A 24359-nucleotide genomic window follows, 5' to 3' on the forward strand; every position below is an offset into this window, starting at 1 on the left:
TTCACAAATAAACGCAAGTTATATGGAAGAAATTTTACCACTATCATGAAGTACAATATGTCATGAAAAAACAGTCTCAGAATCAGGGGAATACATTGAAGCGTTCCAGAGTAATTACTTCATAAAGTGACAGTGGTCAGAATTGAAAAAATTGGCCCGGTCACGAAGGCAAAAACAGGCTCTGGCGCGAAGTGGTTAAACAAGCTCTTCCTGGAAGCTGGGATTTCTTGGTCTCCTGATTTACTTTAACTTTGCGCAATGGCAGTATCGTAGCCCATGAGGTTTAACTGAGGCGTGATTATTGCTAATTGAAAACTTTTCCCAATACCCCGCCGTGATGACTTGAAATACAGTCAGTATAGGCAATTTTTGCTGGTCTCTCAGGAGACTTAATCCATGGTATGCAAATGACAGAGTGTTAGCTCCTCCCAATTGGGAAAGGAAATCTTGCACCCCACAGCATCGTATTGATGATTTTCGCTTGGAACAGGAGAGAGCTAGATGATCTTCCTGCAATCTCCAAAAATGACCTCTTCCCTGAGCCCTCAGACTGCAAATCCCAGGATGTTTTTTGGCAGCGGAGGAAGGGCAGTGGTCATTTGGAACTCACCAAGGCTTAAACAAACTCTTCCTGGAAGCTGGGATTTCTTGGTCGCCTGAGTTACTTTAACTTTGCGCAGTGGCAGTATCATAGCCCATGAGGTTTAACTGAGGCGTGATTATTGCTGATTGAAAACTTTTCCCAATAGCCCGCCATGATGACTTGAAATATATTCAGCATCGGCAATTTTTGTTCGTCTCTCAGGAGTCTTAATCCATGGTATGCAAATGACAGAGTGTTAGCTCTTCCCAGTGGGGAAAGGAAGTCTTGCGCCCCACAGCATCGTATTGATGATTTTCGCTTGAAGCAGTATAGATCGAGCTGATCTGCCTGCAATGGCCAAAAATGACCTCTTCTCTGAGCACTCAGACTGTAACTCCCAGGATGCTTTGCGGCAGTGGAGGAAGGGCAGTGGTCATTCGGAACTCACCATGGCTTAAACGAGATCTTCCTGGAAGTGAGGATTTCTTGGTAACCTGAGTTACTTTAACTTTGCACAGTGGCAGTATCGTAACCCATGAGGTTTAACCGAGGCATGATTTTTGTTAATTGAAAACTTTTCCCAATATCCCGCCATGATGACTTGAAATACAGTCAGCATAAGCAATTTTTGTTGGTCTCTCAGGAGACTTAATCCATGGTATGCAAATGTCAGAGTGTTAGTTCCTCCCAGTGGGGAAAGGAAATCTTGCGCCCCACAGCATCGTATTGATGATTTTCGCTTGGAACAGGAGAGAGCTAGATGATCTGCCTGCAATCTCCAAAAACGGCCTCTTCCCTGAGCCCTCAAACTGCAACTCCCAGGATGCTTTGCGGCAGCGGAGGAAGGGCAGTGGTCATTTGGAACTCACCATGGCCTAAACGAGCTCTTCCTGGAAGTGGGGATTTCTTGGTCACCTGCGTTACTTTAACTTTGCGCAGTGGCAGCATTGTAGCCCATGAGGTTTAACCGAGGCGTGATTATTGATAATTGAAAACTTTTCCCAATACCCCGCCATGATGACTTGAAATACAGTCAGCATAGGCAATTTTTGTTGGTCTCTCAGGAGACTTAATCCATGGTATGCAAATGACAGAGTGCTAGCTTCTCCCAGTAGAGACACCACCAACCACACAACTGAGAAACAGATTCCAAGGACTTGTGGAGGATGAAGATGGCACACCTAAGGATGAGGCACTACCAGCAAGCAAAACAGAAAAGAGCACCCAGAAACACCCAGAAGCGACAAGAAAAAGGACAGCCAAGAAGGGAAGAAGAGTGGTGGTGGTGGGAGACTCACTACTGAGAGGAACTGAAGCAGCTATCTGCAGACCGGACATAACCGCAAGAGAAGTATGCTGCCTCCCAGGGGCGAAGATCAAGGATGTTACCGATAGGATACCGAAGCTCATCAGTTCCAAGGATGTCCACCCATTTCTTCTGATACATGTTGGCACCAATGACACGGCAAAGAAGGACCTACCGACAATCTGCAAGGACTTTGAAGCATTGGGGAAGAAAGTAAAAGAACTGGATGCGCAGGTAGTTTTTTCTTCTATCCTTCCAGTAGACGGGCATGGCGTCAGGAGATGGAACAGGATCCTTGATGTGAACAACTGGCTGAGACGATGGTGCAGACAACAAGGATTTGGATTCCTGGACCACGGTGTGAATTACCTCTATGACGGACTCCTTGCCAGAGACGGACTACACCTCAACAAACCCAGGAAACACACATTCGCCAGGAGACTCGCAACACTCATCAGGAGGGCGTTAAACTAGAAGAAGAGGGGATGGGAAGAAAAACGCCGGACACGAACATGCAACCAAAGAACATACTAATGAAAGATATGAAGTGCGACAAAGAAGGTCCAAGACAAGATACTTGGAAGGGAGGTAAGAAAATTTCTAATACAATCCACAGGGAGAAGATTGGAACAAAACAAAATCGTGTAAACTGCGTGCTAGCAAATGCCCGAAGCCTGACAAACAAGATGGATGAACTGGAAGCAGAAATATCTACAGGTAACTATGACATAGTGGGAATAACCGAGACATGGTTAGATGAAAGCTATGACTGGGCAGTTAACTTACAGGGTTACAGTCTGTTTAGAAGGGATCGAAGAAATCGGAAAGGGGGTGGAGTCTGTCTATATGTAAAGACGTGTCTAAAGCCTACAATACGGGAGGATGTATGGGAGGGAAATGAGGAGGTCGAGTCCTTATGGGTGGAGATACATGGGGCAAAAAACAATAATAAAATTATCATAGGAGTCTGTTATAAACCACCAAATATAGCAGAAGCCACGGAAAGTCTATTAATGAGACAAATAGACGAAGTAGCAAAAAATAATGAGGTGATTATTATGGGGGACTTCAACTACCCCGATACAGACTGGGAAACCGAAAGCTGTAGATCTCAGAAAGGAAACAGGTTTCTGTCAATTATCAAAGACAATTATTTGTCACAACTTGTGCAGGAACCAACTAGAGGGATGGCCCTTTTAGACTTAATATTAACTAACAGGCCAGACAGAATAACTGAGGTGCAGGTCGGGGGGCACCTGGGAAATAGTGACGACATCATTATACAATTCCACATGTGCTTCAGTAGGGTGCCCAGCAAGGGAGTCACAAAAACACTGAACTTCAGGAGTGCAAAGTTTGATCAGCTAAGAGATGCCCTTCACCTTATAGACTGGGATAGTATCTTTAGTAATAGGAGCACGGATAGAAAATGGGAAATTTTCAAAACAGTCCTACATAGCCACTGTAGAAGGTACATACCTTATGGGAATAAAAGGGCTAGGAATAGTAGGAAGCCAATGTGGCTAAACAAGGAAGTCAAGAGGGCAATGAAAAACAAAAAAAGGGCTTTCGGTAAACTTAAACAAGAAGGCAGCGAGGAAGCGCTAATATCTTATAGGGAAAAAAACAAAATCTGTAAGAAACAAATAAGAATAGCAAAAGAGGAAACAGAGAGACTAATTGCCAAGGAAAGTAAAACGAATCCCAAACTGTTCTTTAACTATATAAACAGTAAAAGGATTAAAACTGATGGAGTTGGCCCATTGAAAAATAACCTGGGTAAAATCATAGAGGGTGATGAGGGTAAAGCAAACCTACTCAATAGCTTCTTCTCCACTGTTTTCACAAAAGAAAACAATTTATCGGAGGAAATGCAGAGTGATAAAGTAAACCCTCCGCTAAATATCACCCATCTAACCCAGGAGGAAGTTCAGAAACGCCTAAATAATATCAAAATAGACAAGTCACCATGCCCAGATGGCATACACCCCCGGGTACTAAAAGAATTAAGTAATGTGATAGACAGACCGCTGTATCTTATATTCAAGCACTCTTTATGGACAGGGACTGTCCCACTAGACTGGCGCCAAGCAAATGTGGTACCAATATTCAAAAAGGGGTCTAAAAGTGACCCTGGGAACTATAGACCAGTCAGCTTAACGTCTGTTGTGGGTAAATTGTTTGAAGGATTTCTTAGAGATGCTATTGTAGAATATCTTAATGATAATAACTGTCTAACTCCATATCAACATGGATTCATAAGGGATCGCTCCTGCCAAACAAACCTGATCGCCTTCTACGAGGAGGTGAGCTCACAGGTGGACCGGGGAGAGTCAGTGGATGTCGTATACCTTGACTTCTCCAAAGCGTTTGATACCGTGCCACACAAAAGGTTGGTATATAAAATGAGAATGCTTGGTCTGGTGGATAATGTGTGCAAGTGGGTAAATAGCTGGCTGAGTCATAGAAAGCAGAGGGTGGTTATCAATGGAGTAAGCTCAGGGTGTGTTAGGGTTACTAGCGGGGTGCCTCAAGGGTCTGTCTTGGGCCTTATATTATTTAATATATTTATTAATGATCTAGTGGAAGGGTTGCATAGTAAAATAGCAACATTTGCAGATGATACTAAACTTTGTAAAGTAGTTAATACAGATGAGGATAGGACACAGCTACAGGAGGATTTAGATAAATTGGGGAGTTGGGCCAAAAAATGGCAAATGGGGTTCAATGCCGATAAATGTAAGGTCATGCACATGGGAAAGAAAAACAGCAGTCACCCATACATATTAAATGGGAAACCGTTGGGGAAATCTGACATAGAGAAGGACCTGGGCGTCTTGGTTAATAGCAAATTAAAATGGAATGCCCAGTGTCAGGCAGCAGCTGCGAAGGCAAATAGAGTCATGGCATGCATCAGAAGAGGAATAGGGGCATATGATGAGAACATTGTTCTTCCTCTGTATAAAGCGCTGGTAAGGCCGCACTTAGAATATTGTGCACAGTTCTGGGCTCCGGTGCTCAGGAAAGACATATTGGATCTAGAGAGGGTACAAAGGAGGGCGACTAAGGTAATAAAGGGAATGGAGGGACTAGAATAGAATCATAGAATCATAGAATCATAGAATGGTAGAGTTGGAAGGGACCTCCTGGGTCATCTGGTCCAACCCCCTGCTCAAAGCAGGATTCACTAAATCATCTCAGACAGATGTCTGTCCAGCCTCTGTTTGAAGACGTCCATTGAAGGGGAACTCACCACCTCTCGTGGCAGCCTGTTCCACTCATTAATCACCCTAACTGTCAAAAAGTTTTTTCTAATATCTAATCTGTGTCTCCTCCAATTTAGTTTCATCCCATTGCTTCTAGTCTTTCCTTGTGCAAATGAGAATAAAGATGATCCTTCTACAATGTGACAGCCCTTGACATATTTGTAGACAGCTATTAAGTCTCCTCTCAGTCTTCTTTTTTGCAAGCTAAACATTCCCAAATCCTGCAACCGTTCCTCACAGGACATAGTTTGCAGACCAGTCACCATTCTGGTCGCTCTTCTCTGAACTTGCTCCAGTTTGTCTATGTCTTTTTTAAAATGTGGTGCCCAAAACTGTACACAGTATTCCAGATGAGGTCTGACCAAAGAGGAGTAAAGACCGATAATGACTTCACGTGATCTAGACTGTATGCTTCTGTTAATACATCCCAGAATTGTATTTGCCTTTTTTGCTGCTGCATCACACTGTTGACTCATGTTCAGTCTATGATCTATTAGTATACCCAAGTCTTTTTCACATGTACTGTTGCTTAGCTCTATTCCTCCCATTCTGTATATGCTTTTTTCATTTTTATTGCCCAGATGTAGTACTTTGCATTTTTCCCTGTTAAAAACCATTCTGTTGGTTGCTGCCCACTGCTCCAGTTTATTTAGGTCTTTTTGAATCCTCTCTCTCTCTTCTCTAGTATTAGCTATCCCTCCTAGCTTTGTGTCATCAGCAAATTTAATCAGTTTACCCTCAATTCCTTCATCTAAATCATTGATAAAGATGTTGAACAATACAGGTCCCAGGACGGAGCCCTGTGGTACCCCACTTGAGACATTCATCCAGCTGGATGTGAAGCCGTTTACAACCACCCTTTGAGTCCGATCACTAAGCCAGTTATGAATCCACCTAACAGTTGCCTGGTCCATTGCATACTTGGTAATTTTTTCAATAAGGATGGTGTGAGATACTTTGTCAAATGCTTTGCTGAAGTCAAGATATACTATATCTACAGCATTTCCCTGATCCACCCAGTCAGTGATTCTGTCATAGAAGGAAATTAAGTTAGTCTGACATGACTTGTTAGTTACAAACCCATGCTGACTCTGGTTAATCACTTCATTCTTATCCATGTACTTACATACATGTTGTTTAATAATTTGTTCAAAGATCTTTCCTGGTATAGAAGTCAGACTCACCGGCCTATAGTTCCCTGGGTCCACCTTCTTCCCCTTTTTGAAGATAGGAACAACATTTGCTCTTCTCCAGTCTTCTGGGACTTCTCCTGTTCTCCAAGAATTTTCAAAGATTATGGAGAGTGGTTCTAAAATTTCTTCTACGATCTCCTTCAGTACTCTGGGGTGTAATTCATCTGGACCTGGAGACTTAAACTCATTTATGTTAGCTAAATCTTCCCTCACAATCTTTCTGCTTACAGATAACTTGGATTCTTCTATTCCTTTGAAAGGACAGTGAAAATCAGTTGATGTTACATTTTCTTTCTGAGAGAAAACAGATGCAAAATAGGAATTAAAAAGTTCGGCCTTCTCAACATCCTCTCTTAACATTTCTCCATTTTCATCCTGTAAAAATCCTATAGCATCTTTGACTTTTCTTTTACTTTTGACATACCCCCAAAATCCTTTTTTATTGCTTTTGACATCTCTTGCAAGCCTTAATTCATTGTCAGCTTTAGCTAACCTGATACGTGCCCTGCAGGATCTGCAGACTGCATTATAATCTTCTTTAGATATGCCTCCCTCTTTCCATTTAATAAACATTTCTTTCTTTCTTTTTAGCATGTGTTTAAGTTCTGTGTTCATCCATCCTGGTTCCCTTAAATGCTTCCCATTCTTCCTACTTTTCGGGATTGTTAACGATTGTGCTTTGAGAATCTCATTTTTAAAAATTTCCCATCCTTCCTGGACATTTTTGTCCTTAAGGACATCCAGCCATTGGATCCCTCCTATTCTCTTTCTGAGTCTCTTAAAATCTGCCTTTCTAAAATCTAACCTTGAAGTTTGAGTCTTCACATGTCTTCCTCCTCTAGTTATCCAAAATTCTATAATAGCATGATCGCTGCCTCCTAGGGTCCCAGCCACCTTTACCTCCTCAACCATTTCCTCCCTGTTTATAAGGATTAGATCCAAAATAGCAGATCCCCTTGTTTTCTCCCCTACCTTTTGGAAGATAAAGTTGTCAGCAAGAGAGGATAAGAATTTGCTTGACCTGTTAGTTTTACTTGAGAGAGGTTCCCAACAAATGTCTGGATAGTTGAAATCTCCCATGACCACTACGTCATATTTTTTGGAGAACTTGGTCATTTGATACATAAAGAGTTCATCCATATCTTCAGCTTGCCCAGGTGGCCTGTAGTAAATGCCTACAATGATGTCCTTTCCGTTGTTCTCTCCTTGTATTCTTACCCAAACAGTTTCCACAGAACTCACAGTCTCTGAAGCTTCAATCTCTGTGCAGATATACGCTTTTCTAACATACAATGCGACACCTCCTCCTCGTTTATCAAGTCTGTTTCTTGCAAATAAGTTGTATCCTTTTAGCCTTTTATTCCAATCATGTGTATCGTCCCACCAAGTTTCAGTGATTCCAATGACATCATATTTCTTTCCCTGCATTAGTAGTTCCAATTCTCCTTGTTTGTTGCACATGCTTTGTGCATTTGTATAAAAACATTTTAGTTTGTGATTGGTTTCTCTTCCTCCCATATTTTTATTATTTAAATTGTTTTGTCTTAGTTTTTCCTTTCCACTTCCAGTAGCAGAGATCTCAATAGTATTTGTCAGCTGTATGGCTTTTTCTGGCCTTTTGCTTCCCTTCCCACATTGTTCTAGTTTAAAGCTCTCCTGATGAGTGTAGCAAAGCGACTTCCAAATACATGTTTTCCAGTCTTCGTAAGGTGCACCCCATCTCTAGCAAGTAGTCCATCGTATAGGTATTTCATTCCATGATCCAGAAATCCAAATCCTTGTTGACGGCACCATCGACGTAGCCAGTTGTTCACCTGTAGAATCTTATTCCACCTCATTGTTCCATGGCCATCCACTGGGAGGATGGATGAGAAGACCACCTGCGCTCCCAATTCTTTCACTTTCTTAGCTAAGTCTTCAAAGTCACTGCAGATGGTTTCCGGGTCCTTTCTTGCGGTGTCATTTGTCCCCACATGTATTAGCAGGAATGGGTAGTGATCTGTAGGTCTGAAGAGTCTTGATATCCTGTCAGACACATCTTTAATTTTTGCTCCTGGAAGACAGCACATTTCTCTTGAGGTTATGTCTGGTCTGCAGATAGCGGCCTCTGTTCCTCTTAACAGGGAATCCCCCATGACCACCACTCTCTGTTTTTTCTTCACAACATTCTTCTTTCTCCATCCAGGAGGATTCTAAGGGCTTACAAGGTTATTAATTGCTGGCAAAGTCTTATCTTGCTGTATTTCTTCATGGTGCTCCTGCGAGAGAGCCTGGTACTGGTTCCTGAGCAGTATGGGTGCTGACTGCCTCTCGATCCTCCTGCTTCTGTGGGTCACATGCTTCCATTCCTCTGTTTCCTCAGGTGCTGTTCGAATTTCTTCTCTTTCTGAATCATGAAGAGATAATTCTGCTCTGTCTAAGAACTCTTCACCTTCCTTAATGATTTTCAAGGTAGTTAACCTCTCTTCTAGATTTCGCAACTTTTCCTCCAACAGGGACACAAGCTTGCATTTCTGGCATGTGAATTTTGGCTTTTCCACTGGCAAGTCTGTGAACATGTAGCAGGATATGCAGCTCACCAAATGGCTCCTGGACTCTTCCATGTTCTTACTGTTAATGTTCTGAAAACAGTGAAAAAAGCTTAAAAAAAAAAAAAAAATACCCAGAGAGGTTGTCAAAATTAGGCCTATTTACTTTGGAAAAGAGAAGGCTTAGGGGAGACCTCATAAACATGTATAAATACATCAGGGGGCAGTACAGAGATCTCTCCCATGACCTGTTTATACCAAGGATCGTGACAAAGACGAGGGGGCACACTCTGCGTCTGGAGGAAAGGAGGTTCCTGCACCAGCATAGAAGGGGATTCTTTACGGTCAGAGCCGTGAGACTCTGGAACTCTCTGGGAGTGGAAGTGGTGATGTCCAACTCACTTAATGAGTTCAAGAGAGGCCTGGACGCCTTTCTTGAGAACAATAAAATTACATCTTATGCTTAGTGATAGTTAATTAATCCAGGGATTTAATCTGACTGCCAGATTGGTGTCGGGAAGTGAATTTTTCCTCAATGATGTAAATTGGCCTATAACGCATGTTTTTTTTTTTGCCTTCCCCTGGACCAACGCTGCAGAATAGCTGCAGTGCACAAGAAATAGGCTGAACTGGATGGACGCTTGTCTTTTTTCGGCCTTATAAACTATGTAACTATGTAACAGTGGGGAAAGGAAGTCTTGCGCCCCACAGCATCGTATTGATGATTTTCACTTGGAGCAGGAGAAGATCGAGCTGATCTGCCTGCAATGGCCAAAAATGACCTCTTCTATGAGCACTCAGACTGTAACTCCCAGGATGCTTTGCGCAAGCGGAGGAAGGGCAGTGGTCATTTGGAACTCACCATGGCATAAACAAGCTTTTTCTAGAATCTGGGATTTCTTGGTCACCTGAGTTACTTTAACTTTGCGCAGTGGTAGTATCGTAGCCCATGAGGTTTAATCGAGGCATGATTATTGCTAATTGAAAACTTTTCCCAATGTCCCGCCATGATGACTTGAAATACAATCAGCATAGGCAATTTTTGTTGGTCTCTCAGGAGACTTAATCCATAATATGCAAATGACTGAGTGTTAGCTCCTCCCAGTGGGGAAAGGAAATGTTGCTCCGCACTGCATCGTTTTGACGGTTTTCACTTGGAGCAGGAGAGAGCGAGCTGATCTGCCCGCAATGGGAAAAAATGACCTCTTCCCTGAGCCCTCAGACTGCAACTCCCAGGATGCCTTGCGGCAGCGGGGGAAGGGCAGTGGTCATTTGGTACTCACCATGGCTTAAATGAGCTCTTCCTGGAAGTGGGGATTTCTTGGTCTCCTGAGTTACTTTAACTTTGCGCAGTGGCAGTATCATAGCCCATGAGGTTTAACCGAGGCGTGATTATTGCTAATTGAAAATTTTTCTCAATAGCCCGCCATGATGACTTGAAATACAGACATCATCAGCAATTTTTGTTGGTTTTTCAGGAGACTTAATCCATGGTATGCAAATGATGGAGTGTTAGCTCCTCCCAATTGGGAAAGGAAATTTTGCTCCCCACAGCATCATATTGTTGATTTCGCTTGGATCAGGAAAGAGCTAGATGATCTGCCTGCAATGTCCAAAAATGACCTCTTCCCTGAGCCCTCAGACTGCAACTACCAGGATGCTTTGCGGCAGCAGAGGAAGGGCAGTGGTCATTTGGAACAAACAATGGCTTAAACAAGCTCTTCCTGGAAGTTGGGATTTCTTGGTGTCCTGAGTTAACTTTGCGCAGTGGCAGTATCGTAGTCCATGAGGTTTAACCGAGGCGTGATTATTGCTAATTGAAAACTTTTCCCAATACCCCGCCATGATGAATTGAAATACAGTCAGCATAGGCAATTTTTGTTGGTCTCTCAGGAGACTTAATTCATGGTATGCAAATGTCAGAGTGTTAGTTCCTTCCAGTGGGGAAAGGAAATGTTGTGCCACACTGAATTTGGTACTCACGATGGCTTAGACGAGCTCTTCCTGGAAGTGGGGATTTCTTGGTCACCTGAGTTACTTTAACTTTGTGCAGTGGCAGTATCGTAGCCCATGAGGTTTAACCAAGGCGTGATTATTGCTAATTGAAAAATTTTCTCAATAGCTCGTCATGATGACTTTAAATACAGACATCATCGGCAAATTTTGTTGGTTTCTCAGGAAGCTTAATCCATGGTATGCAAATGAGAGAGTGTTAGCTCCTCCCAATTGGAAAGAAAATCTTGCGCCCCACAGCATCGTATTGACTATTTTTGCTTGGAAAATAAAAAAAAAAAAAAAAATAGATACTTACCTGGCAGGGGAGATACCATTCTCGGCCTGCAGCCCAGTGTGGGGTTTTATAGCCTTCGCTGGGTGGAGGGTTTGTAGTAGTGTTGAGCCACCCCCGTAGTGTTCGAGTTCGGTTCGGTTCGTCGAACACCCGTGTGTTCGTCGAACTGTTCGTCGAACACCTTCGAACACCGTTAAAACCAATGGCAGGCAAACAAAAACACATAGAAACACATAGAAAACACCTTCAAAGGTGTCCAAAAGCTGACAAACTGCTCAGAAGACACAACTAACACAAGGAAAAGTGACAAGTACATATAGTCATGAGAAAAGAAAAGAGGTGGAGGAGTAAAAGGAGGGGGAGACACAGATATAGGCATGTCATGCCCTTCTAAAACCCAAACAGTGAGAAGCCGACACGTTCAGTCCGCTCCTGCCCGTGCCACCTCCGTGTCGCCGGGTTTGTGCCAGAGTCGCGGTGAACCCTGACGGCCAGCCCCCCTCTCCCAATACTGGCGCCTGTCCGCTGGTGGGTCGAGCGAGCCCCCCTGTGGTGGAGGCAGCTCTAAGCTTTTTAATTTAAATTGTCTCTCTAATTTGAGTGAATACACTTTAAATCCATTTACAAGGATCTATTGGAGGGCAAGTCTCATGCCAGCAGCCGCGTAATTCCAGCTCCAGTAGCGTCCACTAAAGCTGCTGCAGTTAAAAAGCTTTTATAAGGATCGAGCTCGGCTGTCCACCGCAAGGCATCCTACTGCCAGTCCCAGCCCCTATGCCTTGGGGTGCCTCCTGATGCTCTTCACTGAGTATCCCGTGGTCCCGAAGCATTTCCTTTGAAAAAATTAAGTGTCCAAACTACAGGTGGTGTAGCTTGCTTAACAGCCGGGATAATCCACTGACTAGCAGACACTGCTACTAGGCACAAAGTATTTCCTGGGCTAGATGCAGTTAAAAATTGGTAATTAGATACTCTCGTTGGATGCTGAGAAAGCATTCCATAGAGTCTCCTGGCACGCCATATATGATTCTCTTAAAAAGCTTGGGGTAGGGGTCTAGGGGACCCTTTTATAGCCAAAATCACGGCCCTGTATCGCAATACGTCACCTAGGCTGAAGATAAATGGAACTGTAGCACCCTGAGGGCTCGGTTGCTACAGAGGTATTGCACCTCACCCAGAGGTGTGATATCTCACTCTCAGGTAAGGATGGAGTGTGGATCAGGACCCGACACCTGCATGCATTACACCACATTGCCGTGGGGCAGGGCGACCAATATGCCCCTGTGATGGGCACGACAGTCCCTGTCCCTGGCTGGAGTGGGGGGAGGGAACACTGAGGAAGGGCAACCCTGTAGTGCAGGAGCAGGGAGGAAGCAGTTCCTGGGTGCATTGAGAAGGGAATATAAAAGGTGGGCACCATCTTAGTTCAGTGCAGAGAAGTCTGAGCAGAAGTGGCAGGGAGCAGGGTCTCTGCATGAGCTCTGCTCCGGAGGCGGGCCTAGTAACAGAGGCCCAGGCCTGGAAGAGGGAGAAGGAAGGAAGAGGAGCGGAGAAGGCTCCAGGAACGAGGAACGAAGGGATCCCAGGGGTGCGGACGGGCGAGTCGCAACCGCACGCCCGAATCCACCTGCATGGAGGGGTCAGGCCAAAGGGGGAGACCGGTCCCCGAAACTAGTGGAGGCAGGAAACGACCCTCAGCTAGAAACCGGAGGCTGTGACATTTTATGTGGCGCAGCCCCTCGCTACACCCGCTAGGATGGCAGCACATAGGGTCAGGGAAACTGGCGCCAAGTTTACCAAGAGGAGGCCCGAGGCAGCCGGACATAAGGGTTTGTAAGAAAGGCCAGACAAAGGACACACAAAGGGGGTCCTGTGAAGCGCTCCAAAGTTATCTGGGAGTTGTCTGAGCCTCTCACCTGGTGAGCACAGTACGACGTGGGCAGCCGTTACCTGCAGACGTGGTCTGGATAATAAGAACTGTGAGTAAAGGCCCTGGACTGCATCACTGACTCCGTGTCGTTACTGCTGCTGCCCTGCACCATCACCCCCATCCTCCGCATACACTGCCCTGAGGCTATACTCCTCCCGTGGGGAGTTATGCTACGCTCTGCTGCACCCACAACACCAGCCTCAGCGGTCTGCCCTGCAGCGGCGGTTCACTCTGACCGCAATCCACGGGTGGCGTAGTCGGACATTTAAACATCAAAACCACATAAATAGTTCCGCCACTGCTTTGACCACCCTGAGCCACGGAACCGGGTCGCCGCCACGAAGACTACAACCACCAGCATCCACCAAAAAGGGTCCGGCTCCGGGTGTCCCAAGGCCCAGTGGGTGCATCAGAACATTTTCATCACCTTTCACAATCACCAATGGGACAAGGCAGGGATGTCCTCTGTCCCCTCTCTTATACATCCTAGTGACGGAGCACCTGCTCTCATCAATTCGCCATAACCCCAATATTAGGTGGATTGAGGTGGGAGGCACCGAGTACAAGTGCTCTCTATTTGCTGATGATGTACTAGTATATATCACTCAATCACATATATCCATCCATGCTGTTATGGCTGAAATAGATCACTTTGTTACATGGTCAAATTTTAAAATCAATGCAGTGAAGTCTGAGGCCCTCGATGTCTCCCTCCCTAAATCCATATAGGATTCCATCCAGTCCAACTTTCCCTTTGCCTGGCCCTCACAGGGTATCAAATACTTAGGAATTCCTATTCATAGAGACCTCTCCCATCTATGTTATCTTAATTTTGGGCCCTTTATTGAACAACTCCATACAGACCACGGTTGGCAAGTTAGAACTGTAAGATTCACTACGTGAACCACTGGTGTTTTGTGGAAAAGCACATGTACACTGTGTTCCAAATTATTATGCAAAAAGTGTTTAGGAGTGATAAGGGAAGAATTTGTTTGTCAGTTAAACTCATTGATGGTGATGTGTGTCAGGGCTCTTTATATCACTGTAAGCAATTGCAGACACCTGTGCTAATTAGTTTGGCAGTAGAGATGAGCGTTGTTCTACTCGAACTGTTCGCCAATCTCAAATTCGAGCTGTTTTGGGCGGTGTTCGAGCCGTTCGGCGAACACGAACAATTTGAGAAAAATTCGGCTGTTCGAGGTTATGTTCGATAACTGTTCGTGCACCAAAATCATAACTGGATTTTTTCTCAGTAATGATGAAAATTAATGTTAATACGCAGTTTGAGTGTACAGCGGGGTGGGGGGAGGGGCAGGGGATGGATCTCTGCAGGAACAATGAAGATCTCCATTTTTTTTTTCTCTTTCCCGCATTTACAGTGGGGAGGTGCAATCTGTCAGCCTATCAGCAGCGCACACACGGAGCGAAGTGCTTTTTTTCACACAAGCAAGGGCATGTGTCATTGGCAGTGTATGTCACATGTCCTTGCCCTATAAGACCAAGCCATTTTCCCCGTCGCCACCATTTTCTCACTGCTGCAGCTGCGTGTTAGACGGCACCGCTGTTGCTGTGTGCACTATACCTTGTTAATTTCAAGCCAATTTTTGCACAAATCTACAGATAGCTTGGGAGTAGGGAATAGTTGTGATTGCAGTCCTTTTAAGGACTAGGTTACAGCATTTCCTACGACTTTTATCAGGCAGGTCTGTGCTCTTAAATAGATAGATTGTGGGAGTAAAGACTAGAGATGAGCGGTGTTCGACTAGAACTGTTCGCCAATCTCAAATTCGAGCTGTTTTGGGCGGTGTTCGAGTTGTTCGACGAACCCGAACGATTTGCAAAAAATTCGGCTGTTCGAGGTTATGTTCGATAACTGTTCGTGCACCAAAAGCGTGTCCTGCATGTCTGGCGCTATTTAGAGCACCAATCATGCAAGGATTGTCTGCCACTCACTGTAATGCCACAGCCATGGTGGTTGTGGCATTACAGTGATTGCCCAAATCGATGGGAACTGTGCTCACAGTGAAACACGAAAAGCCGGCAATTCAGCAGCGGCATACACCGGTACCCGACAATTTAGAACCGAAAGAATAGAGTATCACACATAGATTAGATAGGTAGAAACATGTCAGCCACATATATACGAAGTACAGTGAAAGTGCTGCTTACTGTACTTGTCATTTAGTGTAAAGGATTTATTAAAAAAAATAATAGTGTTTTCATGCACCGTCTCTTTAAGAAAGCATAGGATGCGCCAATTCTGGCACTTAGCCTCGCTCTTCCACGCTGCCCTGGTGCGGTGGCAGGGGGTAATAGGGCTGGGGTTGATGTCAGCTTATAATGCCAGCTGACATCAAGCCCAGGTTAGTAATGGAGAGGCGTTAGTAATGAATGCGCCATTTCTGGGGCGGCTGACGGCTGGTGTTTCTAGCCTGGGAGGGGGCCAATATTCATGGCTCCCTTCCTGGGCTATTAATATCAGCCCCCAGCTGTCTGCCTAACCTTTGCTAGCTATTAAATTAGGGGGGACCCCACGTCATTTTTTTGGGGGGGTCCCCCATTTTAATAGCTAGTAAAGGCTATGTATTCAGCTGGGGGCTCATATTAGTAGCCTGGGAAGCTCCTTGGGTATTACCCCCTTCCCAGGCTTCAAACATCTGCCCCAGCTGTCTGCTTAACCTCCACTAGAGACTAAAATTAAGGGGAACCCCACGCCAATTTTTTTTAATAATAAATCCTTTATTTTAATACTAAATGACAAGTACAGTAACCAACACTATCACTGTACTTCATATATATGTGACTGACATGTTTCTATCTATCTAATCTATGTGTGAAGCTCTATTCTGTCTGTTATAAATTGTCGGGTACAGATGCTGAATTGCCGGCCGGCTTTTTTAAAGAGACGGTGCATGAAAACACTATTATTTTTTTTAATAAATCCTTTACACTAAATGACAAGTACAGTAAGCAACATTGTCACTGTACTTCATATATATGTGACTGACATGTTTCTATCTATCTAATCTATGTGTGAAGCTCTATTCTGTCTGTTATAAATTGTCGCTCTATTCCTTCTTGTCTAAATTGTCGGGTACCGGTGTATGCCGCTGCTGAATTGCCGGCCGGCTTTTTTAAAGAAAGCGTCTTCTGAGCAGTTCCTAGAACATCCCGGTGTTCTACGAACCGAACCGAACCCGAACACTACGGGGGTGGCTCAACACTAGTAAAGACTAATTGTAATTGGAGTCCTTTTCAGGACTAGGTTACATCAGTTCCTATCAGTTTTTGCCAGGCAGGTCTGTGCCAGTGCTGTGCAAGTTTTTTTCACAGCATTTGGCTGAATCTAGCAAAGCTAATCCTTTTTGGCCTATTGCAGAGTGTGTTAGTCAGTGGAGTAGCCTATCTGTGTTGCAAGATATACCACCTGTGTATAGAATACCAATTTTTTTACTGCACCTAGTGAAGTAAAATCTTTTGGGCATAGCATCATTCTATTAGTCCATCTATACTGACCTCCATCAGGTTGCAAGTTGAATATAATTTTTTTCTGCATCTAGCTCTGAAAAAATATTGGGCTTCTAGCTGTGTGTGGGACTTGTTGTATTAGTCCATCTATACTGACCTCCATCAGGTTGCAAACTGAATATATTTTTTTCTGCATCTACCTCTGAAAAAATATTGGGCTTCTAGCTGTGTGTGGGACTTGTTCTATTAATCCATCTATACAGACCTCCATTAGGTTGCAAACTGAATATATTTTTTTCTGCATCTACCTCTGAAAAAATATTGGGCTTCTAGCTGTGTGTGGGACTTGATGTATTAGTCCATCTATACTGACCTCCATCAGGTTGCAAACTGAATATATTTTTTTCTGCATCTACCTCTGAAAAAATATTGGGCTTCTAGCTGTGTGTGGGACTTGTTCTATTAATCCATCTATACAGACCTCCATCAGGTTGCAAACTGAATATATTTTTTTCTGCATCTACCTCTGAAAAAATAAGTGGCCTTCTAGCAGTGTGTGGGACTTTCTTTATTAGTCCATCTATACTGACCTCCATCAGGTTGCAAACTGAATATAATTTTTTTCTGCATCTAGCTCTGAAAAAATATTTGGCCTTCTAGCAGTGTGTGGGACTTTCTCTATTAGTCCATCTATACTGACTAGTGTTGAGCCACCCCCGTAGTGTTCGAGTTCGGTTCGGTTCGTCGAACACCCGTGTGTTCGCCGAACTGTTCGTCGAACTGTTCGTCGAACACCTTCGAACACCGTTAAAACCAATGGCAGGCAAACAAAAACACATAGAAACACATAGAAAACACCTTCAAAGGTGTCCAAAAGCTGACAAACTGCTCAGAAGACACAACTAACACATGGAAAAGTGACAAGTACATATAGTCATGCGAAAATAAAAGAGGTGGAGGAGTAAAAGGAGGGAGAGACACAGATATAGGCATGTCATGCCCTTCTAAAATCCAAAAAGTGAGAAGCCGACACGGCCAGTCCGCTCCTGCCCGTGCCACCTCCGTGTCGCCGGGTTTGTGCCAGAGCCGCGGTGAACCGTGATGGCCAGCCCCCCTCTCCCAATACTGGTGCCTGTCCGCTGGTGGGTCGAGCGAGCCCCCCTGTGGTGAAGGCAGCTCTAAGCTTTTTAATTTAAATTGTCTCTCTAATTTGAATGAATACACTTTAAAACCATTTACAAGGATCTATTGGAGGGCAAGTCTCATGCCAGCAGCCGCGTAATTCCAGCTCCAGTAGCGTCCACTAAAGCTGCTGCAGTTAAAAAGCTTTTATAAGGATCGAGCTCGGCTGTCCACCGCAAGGCATCCTACTGCCAGTCCCAGCCCCTATGCCTTGGGGTGCCTCCTGATGCTCTTCACTGAGTATCCCATGGTCCCGAAGCATTTCCTTTGAAAAAATTAAGTGTCTAAACTACAGGTGGTGTAGCTTGCTTAACAGCCGGGATAATCCGCTGACTAGCAGACACTGCTACTAGGCACAAAGTATTTCCTGGGCTAGATGCAGTTAAAAATTTGTAATTAGATACTCTCGTTGGATGCTGAGAAAGCATTCCATAGAGTCTCCTGGCACGCCATATATGATTCTCTTAAAAAGCTTGGGGTAGGGGTCTAGGGGACCCTTTTATAGCCAAAATCACGGCCCTGTATCGCAATACGTCACCTAGGCTGAAGATAAATGGAACTGTAGCACCCTGAGGGCTCGGTTGCTACAGACGTATTGCACCTCACCCAGAGGTGTGATATCTCACTCTCAGGTAAGGATGGAGTGTTGATCAGGACCCGACACTTGCATGCATTACACCACATTGCCGTGGGGCAGGGCGACCAATATGCCCCTGAGATGGGCACGACAGTCCCTGTCCCTGGCTGGAAAGGGGGAGGGAACACTGAGGAAGGGGAACCCTGTAGTGCAGGAGCAGGGAGGAAGGAGTTCCTGGGTGCATTGAGAAGGGAGTATAAAAGGTGGGCACCATCTTAGTTCAGTGCAGAGAAGTCTGAGCAGAAGTGGCAGGGAGCAGGGGCTCTGCATGAGCTCTGCTCCGGAGGCGGGCCTAGTAACAGAGGCCCAGGCCTGGAAGAGGGAGAAGGAAGGAAGAGGAGCGGAGAAGGCTCCAGGAAAGAGGAATGAAGGGATCCCAGGGGTGCGGACGGGCGAGTCACCACCGCACGCCCGAATCCACCTGCGTGGAGGGGTCAGGCCAAAGGGGGAGACCTGTCCCCGAACTAGTGGAGGCAGGAAACGACCCTCAGCTAGAAACCGGAGGCTCTGACATTTTATGTGGCGCAGCCCCTCGCTACACCCGCTAGGAAGGCACCACATAGGGTCAGGGAAACTGGCGCCAAGTTTACCAAGAGGAGGCCCGAGGCAGCCGGACAGAAGTGTTGGTAAGAAAGGCCAGACAAAGGACACACAAAGGGTGTCCTGTGAAGTGCTCCAAAGTTATCTGGGAGTTGTCTGAGCCCCTCACCTGGTGAGCACAGTACGACGTGGGCAGCCGTTACCTGCAGACGTGGTCTGGATAATAAGAACTGTGAGTAACGGCCCTGGACTGCATCACTGACTCCGTGTCGTTACTGCTGCTGCCCTGCACCATCACCCCCATCCTCCGCATACACTGCCCTGAGGCTATACTCCTCCCGTGGGGAGTTATGCTACGCTCTGCTGCACCCACAACACCAGCCTCAGCGGTCTGCCCTGGAGCGGCGGTTCACTCTGACCGCAATCCACGGGTGGCGTAGTCGGACATTTAAACATCAAAACCACATAAATAGTTCCGCCACTGGTTTGACCGCCCTGAGCCACGGAACCGGGTCGCCGCCACGAAGACTACAACCACCAGCATCCACCAAAAAGGGTCAAGCTCCGGGTGTCCCAAGGCCCAGGGGGTGCGTCAGAACATTTTCATCACCTTTCACAATCACCAATGGGACAAGGCAGGGATGTCCTCTGTCCCCTCTCTTATACATCCTAGTGACGGAGCACCTGCTCTCATCAATTCGCCATAACCCCAATATTAGGTGGATTGAGGTGGGAGGCACCGAGTACAAGTGCTCTCTATTTGCTGATGATGTCCTAATATATATCACTCAATCACATATATCCATCCATGCTGTTATGGCTGAAATAGATCACTTTGTTACATGGTAAAATTTTAAAATCAATGCAGCGAAGTCTGAGGCCCTCGATGTCTCCCTCCCCAAATCCATATAGGATTCCATCCAGTCCAACTTTCCCTTTGCCTGGCCCTCACAGGGTATCAAATACTTAGGAATTCCTATTCATAGAGACCTCTCCCATCTATGTTATCTTAAGTTTGGGCCCTTTATTGAACAATTCCATACAGACCACGGTTGGCAAGTTAGAACTGTAAGATTCACTACGTGAACCGCTGGTGTTTTGTGGAAAAGCACATGTACACCGCGTTCCAAATTATTATGCAAAAAGTGTTTAGGAGTGATAAGGGAAGAATTTGTTTGTTTGTCAGTTAAACTCATTGATGGTGATGTGTGTCAGGGCTCTTTATATCACTGTAAGCAATTGCAGACACCTGTGCTAATTAGTTTGGCAGGTGTGTCCAATGAAAGTCAAGACTACTTAAGAAGGCTCTCTCACATTATTATGCAGCCTACATTTTCTGCCAAAATGGGAAAGAAAAAGGATGTGTCGGCTGCTGAGAAGCAACAAATTGTGGAGTGTTTAGGTCAAGGCATGACTACAATCAACATTGTGCGATGATCAGGATGAAGTGTCTTGGCAATCAAGAAGTATGTAGCTGATTCACAGTACACACGTGTGCGTGCTGATAAGGGCAAATTGAGGATCTTTCCTACAGGCAATTACGTCAGGTTGAAAGAGCAGCGGCAAAAAAGCCTTGTCATAGCAGCAGACAAGTTTTTGAAGCTGCTTGTGCCTCCAACGTCCCCCGAACAACAAGATGCAGGGTCCTTCAGAGGTTTGCAGCTGTGCATACGCCATCCTGTCGACCTCCTCTATCCACTTCACACAAGCAGAAACGGCTCCAGTGGGCCAAACATTACATGAAGACTGATTTCAAAACTGTTTTGTTCACGGATGAGTGCCGTGCAGCGCTCGATGGTCCAGATGGATGGAGTGGAGGATGGCTGGTTGATGGACACCCCACGCAAACACGGCTACAGCGCCAACAAGGAGGAGGTGGAGTAATGTTTTGGGCTGGAATCATGGGGAGAGAGATTGTCGGCCCCTTTAGGATCCCTGAAGGCGCTAAAGATGAACTCCATAATGTATGTGGATTTTCTCAAACAGCACTTCCTGCCATGGTTCAAGAAGAAGAACCGTGTATTTCACAGCAAGATCATTTTTCTGCATGATAATGCACCATCTCATGCTGCACATAAAACATCTGCATCTCTGGCTGATATGGGCATAAAAGGGGACAAACTTATGGTGTGACCCCCATGCTCCCCTGACCTCTACCCCATTCCGAACCTTTGGAGCATCATTAAAAGGAGTGTCTATGATGGCGGGAGGCAGTTCACATCTAAGCAACAGCTCTGGGAGGGTATTCTGTCCTCATGCAAAACAATTGAAGCAGAAACCATCCAAAACCTGACAAATTCAATGGACGAGAGAGTTCAGAAGCTCCTTTCGAACAAGGGGTCCTATGTGAAAATGTAACATCACCTAGAATAAAGTTTTGAGTTGAAAACTGTTTGATTTCAGTTTCTAACAACCTGCTAATGCTTATAATTTCAAAAATGACCATTTTTTTGGTCTTTATTAAAATGAAAAGGTTAATCGAAAAGTTTGGGGGATCTAAGAGTGTGGCAACCCAGTAGTCATGATTACTTCGAATTCTGACAATATGAGGGTCATGCTGCAGGTAGTGCAGCAAGAAGGCACTTATGTGTCTTGCGCATCTCGGAGCCCCAAAATTATTTTCCGGGCTAGATGCAGCTAAAAATTATTTTTAATTTTAAATCTGGTGGAGCTTATTATAGATGGCCTAATAGGATCAGTGCTGCACACTGCTACAAAGCCCAAATTATTTTCCAGTCAAGATACAGATAAACATGATTAGTAATTTGAAAGCTTAAAACGGTTGGTAGGGTGATTTTAACCAATCATCAAGCTTTTACTCTCCCCAGGATGACACAGGGGTAGAAAAGTCGTTTCGGATCCATGATTTGTTCATCTTTATGAACGTGAGTCTGTCTACATTATCAGTGGAGAGCCGCGTGCGCTTATCTGTCAGCAAACCACCAGCAGCGCTGAACACACGTTCAGACAGAACGCTGGCTGCGGGGCATGACAAGATCTCCAAGGCGTAAGTGGCTAGCTCCGGCCATTTATCCAGATTGGAAGCCCAAAAAGAGCAAGGGTCCAGTGACACAGTCGTGGCTTCAATGTTTACTTGGAGATACTCCTGTACCATCGTCTCTAGGCGTTGACTATGTGTCAGACTTCTTGTCTCCTGTGGCCTTGCAAAGGATGGGCTAAAAAAGTGGTGAAATGATTCCGCAAAATTGATGTTATCAGCAGATACTGTGGTTCTGTTACGGTTTGAGTGCTGAACACTTGACGGTCCCACGGTTGGCAAGTTGGAACTGTGAGATTCACTACGTGCACCACTGGTATTTTGTGGTAAAGCACATGTAAGATTCTGCAACACTCTCTGCTGATACTCCTGCATGCGTGCATCCCTTTCTATGGCAGGAATAATTTCTGCAAATTTACTTTTGTACCGGGGATCTAACAGTGTGGCAACCCAGTAGTCAGGATTATTTCTAATTCTCACAATTCGAGGGTCATGTTGCAGGTAGTGCAGCAAGAAGGCACTCATGTGTGTTGCGCATCCAGGAGCACCAAGTCCCTGTTGTGTTGGTGGCGAGGTAACAATCATGCTTCCTTCCTCTGTCCTCTCCCCCCAACCTCGCACAACAGAAATGTGATCAAGGTCTACCTCATCTGATGAGTCTTCCATCAGTTCGTCCTCCACTTCTTCCTGGGCTCCTGCACCTTCCTCACTAGTTTGGCTGCTACCATGCGCCCTGGTAAAACCATCTCCCCCACCCTCACATGCCTGCCGCCTTGGTGCTGCCGACCTTCTGGACCTTGCAGATGTTAGCCCTTCCGCATACAACTCCTCCTCCTCTACTTCCTCCACCTCCTCTTGTGCCACCACCTGACTCCGAATTCTGTTTAACAATGTGCTCCAGCATGTAAATCACCGGAATAGTCATGCTGATAATGGCATCGTCAGCACTAAACATCTTCGTCGCCATTTCAAAACTGTGCAGAAGGGTGCATAGGTCCCTGATCTGAGACCACTCCTCCAGCGTGATTTTCCCCACCTCTGAATCTCGTTGGCCCAGGCTATACGTCAGAACGTATTGCACCAGGGCTTGTCGGTGCTGCCACAGTCGCTGCAACATGTGCAGAGTTGAATTCCACCGGGTAGGCACATCGCATTTTAGCCGGTGAAGTGGCAGGCCCAACGACTTCTGTAGAGATGTAAGTCGCTGAGCGAACGGCGGAAGTGAGCACACAGCGACCGTGCCCTCTGCAGAAGGCCATCTAGTCTGGGATAGTGGGCTAAAAATTGCTGGACAACCAGGTTCAACACGTGAGCCATACATGGCACGTGTGTGACATTTCCCCGGCGAAGGGCCGCACCCAGGTTTGCAGCATTGTCGCACACGGCCTTCCCTGGTTTCAGGTCCAGTGGAGACAGCCATTCATGAAATTGGTTCTCCAGAGCTGACCACAACTCCTCAGCTGTGTGACTCACATTTCCCAGACATTTCAATGTAAAAACCGCCTGATGACGTTGAGCCCTACTGCCAGCATAGTAAGGAGGTGTGCAGGATCCCTTCTGCACAGTTAGAAAGCTTGTGGCATGACCAGACAGGCTTTGGGTGCAGGTGGAAGACCGAGAGGAGGTTGAGGAGGCAGAAGCAGTGGAGGAACTTTGACATAAAGAGGATTGACGCACAACTCGTGGGGACGGCAAGACTTGGACAGCAGCCCCTTGTCCTGCTGTCACCATAGTTACCCAGTGCCCAGTCAGCGACATGTAACGCCCCTGTCCATGCCTACTCGTCCAAGTGTCTGTGGTGAAATGCACCCTGTCACACACAGAGTTTCTCAAAGAAGCGGTGATGTTGTGTGCGACATGCTGGTGGAGCGCAGGCAAACCTTTCTTTGAGAAGTAGTGCCGACTGGGCATCTGGTACTGGGGCACTGCGACGGACATAAGGTCTCGAAAATCCTCTGTGTCCACCAGGCGGAAAGGCAGCATTTCTGTAGCCAAGAGCTTGCAGATGGTGAAATTCAACCTCTTAGCTTTCTCATGGCTAGGAGGAAATGGTCTTTTACTTGTCCACATCTGAGGGACCGAGGGCTGGCTATTGTGCTTAGACCGGGTTGATAAGGGTGTCCCCGGCAAACTGCCGGTCTGTGAGGAAGATGCAGGCGGACATGTTAGGTTGCCTTCATCCAAAGGTGGTGCTATCGATGTCGGACAGCGCTCAACACCAGCTGGTGTTACCACCTCCAAAGAAAATGATGACCTGCCAATCACGCTGGCTGTTGCGGGTAAAGAGGAGGCAGGTCTGCGCCCCAAAACAGGTGTGACTGCTGTCCCCCCAGTCACAGAGGATGAAGAGGCCGCGGACTTTGTGTCGGACTTGTGTCGGACTTTCTCTATTAGTCCATCTATACTGACCTCCATCAGGTTGCAAATTAAAACTAATT

At 45.8% G+C, this 24359-nt stretch overlaps 8 non-coding genes across 8 annotated transcripts; all 8 read left to right on the forward strand.

Annotated features, from left to right (window-relative positions):
• Positions 1-247: 247 nt before the first annotated feature.
• On the forward strand, positions 248-388 carry LOC141168301 (U4 spliceosomal RNA). The gene has a single exon (XR_012252043.1). It is a non-coding gene; the product is annotated as a U4 spliceosomal RNA (small nuclear RNA).
• Positions 389-668: 280 nt separating this feature from the next.
• LOC141168357 (U4 spliceosomal RNA) lies at positions 669-809 on the forward strand. Its single transcript, XR_012252095.1, has one exon. It is a non-coding gene; the product is annotated as a U4 spliceosomal RNA (small nuclear RNA).
• A 280-nt stretch (positions 810-1089) lies between these two features.
• LOC141167734 (U4 spliceosomal RNA) lies at positions 1090-1230 on the forward strand. Its single transcript, XR_012251525.1, has one exon. It is a non-coding gene; the product is annotated as a U4 spliceosomal RNA (small nuclear RNA).
• A 280-nt stretch (positions 1231-1510) lies between these two features.
• Positions 1511-1651, forward strand: LOC141168396 (U4 spliceosomal RNA). The gene has a single exon (XR_012252133.1). It is a non-coding gene; the product is annotated as a U4 spliceosomal RNA (small nuclear RNA).
• Positions 1652-9796: 8145 nt separating this feature from the next.
• Positions 9797-9937, forward strand: LOC141168397 (U4 spliceosomal RNA). The gene has a single exon (XR_012252134.1). It is a non-coding gene; the product is annotated as a U4 spliceosomal RNA (small nuclear RNA).
• Positions 9938-10217: 280 nt separating this feature from the next.
• LOC141168514 (U4 spliceosomal RNA) lies at positions 10218-10358 on the forward strand. The gene has a single exon (XR_012252248.1). It is a non-coding gene; the product is annotated as a U4 spliceosomal RNA (small nuclear RNA).
• A 274-nt stretch (positions 10359-10632) lies between these two features.
• On the forward strand, positions 10633-10773 carry LOC141168227 (U4 spliceosomal RNA). The gene has a single exon (XR_012251971.1). It is a non-coding gene; the product is annotated as a U4 spliceosomal RNA (small nuclear RNA).
• Positions 10774-10917: 144 nt separating this feature from the next.
• Positions 10918-11058, forward strand: LOC141167780 (U4 spliceosomal RNA). The gene has a single exon (XR_012251570.1). It is a non-coding gene; the product is annotated as a U4 spliceosomal RNA (small nuclear RNA).
• The last annotated feature ends 13301 nt before the right edge of the window (positions 11059-24359 follow it).

The sequence above is a fragment of the Phyllobates terribilis genome, unplaced genomic scaffold (genome assembly GCF_046119375.1).
Source record: "Phyllobates terribilis strain yellow unplaced genomic scaffold, ASM4611937v1 Scaffold_11__3_contigs__length_659146591, whole genome shotgun sequence".
Lineage (NCBI taxonomy): Eukaryota > Metazoa > Chordata > Amphibia > Anura > Dendrobatidae > Phyllobates > Phyllobates terribilis.